The 6,571-nt window shown below is 46.7% G+C and overlaps 1 pseudogene; it reads left to right on the plus strand.

Annotated features, from left to right (window-relative positions):
- The first annotated feature begins 489 nt into the window (after positions 1–489).
- LOC118017131 lies at positions 490–4,170 on the plus strand (annotated as a pseudogene).
- The last annotated feature ends 2,401 nt before the right edge of the window (positions 4,171–6,571 follow it).

Genomic DNA, 6,571 nt, shown 5'->3' on the forward strand with positions numbered 1-6,571 from the left:
AGCCGAAGGCAGTCGCTTAACCAACTGAGCCACCCAGGCGCCCTGATTTTCACTTTTGTTTGGGAGTGGGAGATGATCTTGGAAAGTTCTTCTGTGTCCCATTATAGAAAAAGAAGAAATCGAATGTCCTGAAAGGTGTGGATTGCCTTTGAGAATGATTCCTGGACCCCTGAGCTCCAGGATCAGCAAGCTCTCTGTATTGTTGTGCCTTCGAGATACAAGGTTCTCCTCTGGCAGCAGGAGGCTTACCTAGAGAATGGTGTAGCTGCAAGACCCAACTTCAGTGCACAGAAGAACAAAGAGGAACAAGGCATTCAGGTGGCCAGCATGAGGGGACACACGCAGAAAGCATCAGGTTACTATTACACAGCTGTTTCTGCTGCCATCTGAGAAGAACTCAGAGAGCCTGTTCCTGTTTGTGACAGCAAGCTCAGGGGTTCGGTCCATTCCAGTAACCCTAAAGAGGGAAATTCCCCATCACGAAAGAGAGTCAAAACCCAAGGTAGAGTGGGAGGTAATGGGCATACCTCCTACAGTGATGTCCCTTTCTGCAAAGCCCCACCTGGTTCCTAAGTTCTCTATGCAGAGTAAACATGGAAACTAGCCAGTTAATCCCAGTCTCCTTCCCCCTTCTCCTTGTGACTCCCAAGAGTGGGAACCATACCCCTCAAGCACTCCTTGGGTCAGATGAGATCATGGGCCTGAAGAATGGAACTGGAAATGGTGCCAAGGGAGCAAGATATTTTCATCCCCTCCTTTGGTCAGAGAGCTCCCAGGACTAAAGAAAGTAATTATGCTGACCACAGGAAGTCCCAGGATTCTTAGCACAGTGATGAGCCTATCAAATTCCATGACCCACAGGTCTTCCAGACTTTCCCACAGTCAGACTTGTCCAAATCCCACACCTGCTCAGAGGATGTTAGCCCAAATGGTACATATGTTTACAGACTGCAGAAGCTGCACTGAGGGTCAAGTTGAAACTGCCACTCCTTTCCAAATCCAGGACATCCCTAGCAGCAAGACAGAGAGAGAACCAAAGCCCCTCTGAACACACAGATAACTGCCTTTGGAATGATCTAAAACCTCTCCTACAACAGCCCCCACTTCCAGCCAACCAGGGCCATAATTCCTCTCTGAATGCCAACTGCCCATGACTCTGCATTCTGGCATCAGCCCCCAGACCAGCTGCTCCCATGTGTCTCCTGGCCTAGGACAGGCCTGGGGGAGAAAACAAACTGATTCCTTCTGTAGAATGTAGCCTGGCCAGCTATATTTCACTGCTCCTACATGGTATTGGGACAAATAAATTTGATGCCCCCAAACCAAGCAGTTTCCTCTGTCTCCTACCAGGGAAATAGCTCTTTGGAAAATCCCTATATCTCCTCCCCCTTCTCCCTTCAGCCCTTCCACTAATGTTGGGTGGAGATCCCCCCACCCTGGGAGAGAATCCAGATAGACTGTTTCATGAGCAGCTGAAACATCAGTAGCTTTCCTTTCAAACTCTCAGAAATATCCGGCATATGCTTTTACCTAATGAGAAAGTATTCACATAGCACAAACAATGCAGAATGCTGGGGTGTTACACGGAACTCCCAAGTAACCATAACGGTTTATACAGGTCATGATGATTCAGTACCAACGCCTAGGTAAGGGACTTGGGCCCCAGACAGATGTGGGGGCTCTGCTTGTCCTTATAGGATACAGACATGTGTCCTTTTCTCCAGTTGAAGTGGTTCTACCTTCAACAAACTCCCTTGTGGGCCCCTAGGATCCAACCACCCAGATCATATAGTTCCTGAACAAAGAGTTTTGGCTGAAATGACAGGAGGCATTTTTATAAAGAGTAGTAGAGGAATCAGTACCACAGTACTCTCCCCAGGTATGACTGTTTATTAACATGGACTTGCAAATTGATCTAGGGGGCTCTCCTCTGATAGCAGATGACTCCTGATGAAAGCTAGGTACCTGGGCAAGAAGAGCCATCTCCTGATAGTATTGGTATGCCACATTCTCTGTCCCTAGGGCGATTACCCTCAACCCCAACATGCCAGGGGGCAGATAGGCCTCCTTGGATTTGCAGGAATGATAAGCTCAACAATGGAAAGGACAGATATCCCCAGTTGTGCACCTAGACCTGGTCTTTCTGGAGTCATTGGGCCAGACAATAGGGCAAAAATCCTAGATGACTTGGGGCGCCTGGGTGGCTCAGTTGGTTAAGCGACTGCTTTCGGCTCAGGTCATGATCCCAGGGTCCTGGGATCGAGTCCCACATCGGGCTCCCTGCTCTGCGTGGAGCCTGCTTCTCCCTCTCCCACTCCCCCTGCTTGTGTTCCCTCTCTCGCTGTGTCTCTCTCTGTCAGATAAATAAATAAAATCTTTAAAAAAAAAAAAATCCTAGATGACTGAAACTTCTCTCCTGGCCAAGCCATCTTCGGTGGTCTAGACTGAGGGGAGCACTTCCAAAATCCCCAGAGTTGTCTGTGGAGAGGTTTCAACAGCATTTGGCAAAAGAATGCCCAGGCCTTCTCCCTGGGATAAGCATGGCAGGCATCAGGCCCAGCATGGAGATAACCAGGATGATCCCCGGCTCTCAGTGAACATTTCCATTTTCCATTTCCAGCGATGACTTTCTAAAAGCAATGCCCCACAGATGGGCACTGGTTGGGCTTTGAGTTTGGGATGGGCCTTAATGCCATGAAGAGAGATGTGAACTTAAATGTCAACACAAGATCCAACAAACGTGATACCTTAAAAGATGAGAGGCTTGGTGTGCCCTGGAGAGATGATGAGTTACACTCAGGTGGCTCCAAGATGCTGCCTGCTTAGCAGAGGATGGTTTCCCTGCCATATGGTGGGTACCCTGCAGGAGGAAGGCATGGGCCTTGGGCCATTCCTTCCTGTGTCTCAAGGTCCAGGAGGCAATAATCGTTTTTGCAAAATCTCAGAGAGCCAGTCAGACCCACCAAAGGGCTAATGGCCAGCTTTGTCATAGTCATTGCTACTTGTTGGTTCTTCTAGAAACCCCATTAGCTTCTACACACAGCTCCCCCAGTTTGACACAACCAAGGCAGAAGCCCATGAATAAATCTCTGGCAAGCCACCATGTGCATTCTGCTCGTATATTTCTCTGAAACCTCCCACCATGTGCAGTCCAGTCGTCAGTGCCGAACTTGCCATTGGGGAACCTCAAGCTTCTCCAGATTCCACCGTATGTGGTGGGCCTGATGGTGGGTACTTTGGTACTTTGATTAAATAGTCCCATCTTAGGGTCTGCTGCTGCTCTGCTTGTTCTGCTTCTGTGAGTATCCAGATGTCTTCTCTGGTACAGCTTGCCTCCAGAGCCTGTCCTTTCCCAAACCTGCTCTCCATTATGATGTGTTGAATATCCAAGTTGGCAATGCCTGCTTGTACCATCATACCATCAAGACTGCTGTTGATTCACATGACAACTCCCCTCTAACTCTTACACCCAACTTGCCATCTGTGAATAGCACGCCAGGAATGGGCATTAATACACGAAATCCTCAAATTGCATGTTCTAATGCCAACCCTCAGCCCAGTGGGAATGACCCAGCCACTTCTCACTCCAACCATATGACCTGAATACCATGGGAACCAGCATGTCTTTCAGTGGAGCCTGATTTGATGTCACACAAACCTACAGTGGGTCATGGGAGTAGGTGCCATTTCCTTACCATGGTCCCAGTGGAGGCAGAGGAACTTCCCAAAAGATGTTGGTGTTCCAGAAGAAGGCACACTTGGCCATCCCAATAACCTACCTCAAAATTCAGCAGATGCAGCACCTTGCAAGCCTGGAGGCCCTAGGGGTCCTGACTCCTTCATTACGCTGAGGAATGGCATGCCTTCTATGTCTATGGACCCTGATCTCTAGGTCATAGAGTTAGAAGTAAAGTCCCAGGCTATACACAGCACTGGGATCCTCGACCTGGGTTATTGCACAGGGGATAATGGCAAGCCAGACTTCAGAATGGCACTAGCATTACCTGGCAGGGTGGGTCTGGGGTCAGCAGAAGTTCTGGCCATCCTTCTGGGTACAGGTGCGTCCATGTCACGCCTCAGCCCAGTGAGATCACTGACCTCTCTCAAGTAAGAGCAAAGTATTAATAAAATGCACCCCCCAAAAAAAGGAAGAAGAAGAAGAAGAGGAAAAGAAAAAGAACTAAGTTATTAACAAGTTGGGTGTAGGGTAGGGATAGCAAGGACATCTTTCTTTTTTAAAAATAATTAAGTTTAGGACATTTGCTTTTCAGTTTACAAGCTCCTCAGCCCTGTCCATCTCTCTAAATATACAAATACAGCTCCTTCACTCTTCACCATCTGCTCAGCTAAGTGCTTCCTTCCCTTATGCCCGCCCCCCACCCGGCCGCTCCCTCCCTGCTGCCCTCCCCCACTCTTCCGCTGGGTGCTGCAGCAGGCAGCCTTCTTTTGGGGACATAATCCAGCAGAAGAGCTTCAGCTTCCCAGCACAGTGTCCTCCTGGTTTGGGGAGGGGGAGTGAAGTCTGTCCTGGGGGGGGATCTCTGTGGCTTTTTTCCCCCCCTGTGGCTTTTTATTCACCAGTATGCCCTTCTTTACCCCCTGCCCTTGTTCTCTGTTCTCCTTTTCCTCAGAATTCCCAGGTGAATTTTATTAATGTAGGAGTGGAACAGATGCTAAAAGTTATCCAAGATTTTGTTTTTGTTTTTGTATTTTTGAATTGTGTGCTTACTTCTCTTTCTTCCTCCTCCCACACACAAAACATTGTGTGTAACTGCCATTAAATTTGGTATAAAACCACTTGCTGGGGCTGTGACATCAGAAAAAGGAAATATATTGTTTCTTATAAGACTGTTTTAAAAAGAATACTTTAAGTCTCAATCAAAAAATGACTTTCAGGAGACTCTTCCTGATCTCCCTGGAAAGACCAAATGTCGTTTTCCCTTGAACTTGCTATGCTAGTGACATTGAACACTTTCTTCTGTCCTTTTTTTTTTTTTTTCCTTTTTTGAAAACATCTTTCCTGTAAGCTGAAACTACATGAGAGCTGGGTCTGAGTCTGATTCAACTTTTGGATGCTCCACGTCCAAAATTTTTTGCATATAGATGTTTAGCATATACATGTTCATTGAATGTTAGGCAGGTGCGTAAAATGTTTTCTTTAACCACTTTAAAGTATCCATTACATGGGGAATGGTGGAGGGAGCAATTCAAACAAGTTGAGACTTGATAATCAGTTTATGAAATTAGAAAAAAAAAAGTAGCCTGGAGGAGGACCTAACCTGAGCTATAAATAGCTTCAGAGAAACCAAGCAGCAGATGACAGAGGCATTTCCATGAGCTTACAAGGTGCTGAGGGGAAAATGCTAGCATTCCTTAAAAGGTAAGGGAAGTTTATCAGATTGCTTCTTATCAGCACAGTTAGGCAGGATCAGGGCCTACTGTGTGACATCATCTGGTCAGCCTGCTGTCACAAATTACAATAGACTTTGGCTTTGAGAAACATTTGTTTCTCACTGTTCTGGAGGCTGGAGGTCGAACATCAAGGCTTCAGCAGATTCGGTGTCTGATGTCATCTGCTTCCTGGGTCACAGATGGCTGTCCCCTCATTCCGTCCTCACATGGAGGAAGGGGCCAGCATCTCTTTTATGAAAGCACTAATCCCACTCATGAGGGCTCCACCCTCGTGACCAGCTCACCTCTCATAGACCCCACCTCCTCCTACCAGCACACCGGGGAGTAGGTTTCCACACATGAATTTGGAGGGGACACATGCAGTCTGTAACAGCGTGGTTCTGCCCTGGCTCAGAAAAGAGCGGCCACATCAGATCAAGTGACATGTGAAAGGCCATGCTGATGGTATATCCCTACGCTGCCGGCAGATCCTCTTGCAGGTGTGGAAACTGGGGACTTGGATACGAATCTTTTGCACAGTGTCCCTTGGGAAAAGCTGGAGGTTAAAATTTTATCATTGGCATTCTAAAATGACTCTTTTGTGGCATCCCCAAATTATTTTCTTAAAGCAGCTTGTTTCTGCCAGACCCTTCGATTACATGCTAATTGACTATTTACGTCCTCAGTAAGGCTACTGGTAGTCCTTAAGCTTTTGGACAGTCAAAAGTTATATGCAGATTTTTAGCTGTACTGAGGATTGGTGCCCCAACCCCCATGTTGTTCAGGAGTCAGCTGTATTCTGAGTACAGGCCTACACCTCAATTTTTTGTAGCCATCCTTTTTTTTTAGCTGATATTTTCCACACTATGTTTTTATTTATATTCAAGAAGGAATCTTGTGAAGACTCTTCATTTTTAAAATGTTTTTTATTAAACTTGCTTAGGTGTTATGATGATAGCACTCCGTAAGTAGTCATAGACAAATGGGTACAATAAATATGTGTTTTTAAGAAATGTCACGTCAAAGATTCTTAGCTTCTAAATGCACTGGGATAATGAGGAAGCCCCATGGCATTGATGTGGGGCAGCAAATGCAAGCCACCGCCGGTTCACCAGAGATTTTTGTCCCTCTCCCGAGTTTAATGCTCTCTATTTATTCACAGGTGTACTCACTTTAAATA

The sequence above is a fragment of the Mirounga leonina genome, unplaced genomic scaffold (assembly GCF_011800145.1).
Source record: "Mirounga leonina isolate KUSES-001 unplaced genomic scaffold, KU_Mleo_1.0 Mir_168, whole genome shotgun sequence".
NCBI lineage: Eukaryota > Metazoa > Chordata > Mammalia > Carnivora > Phocidae > Mirounga > Mirounga leonina.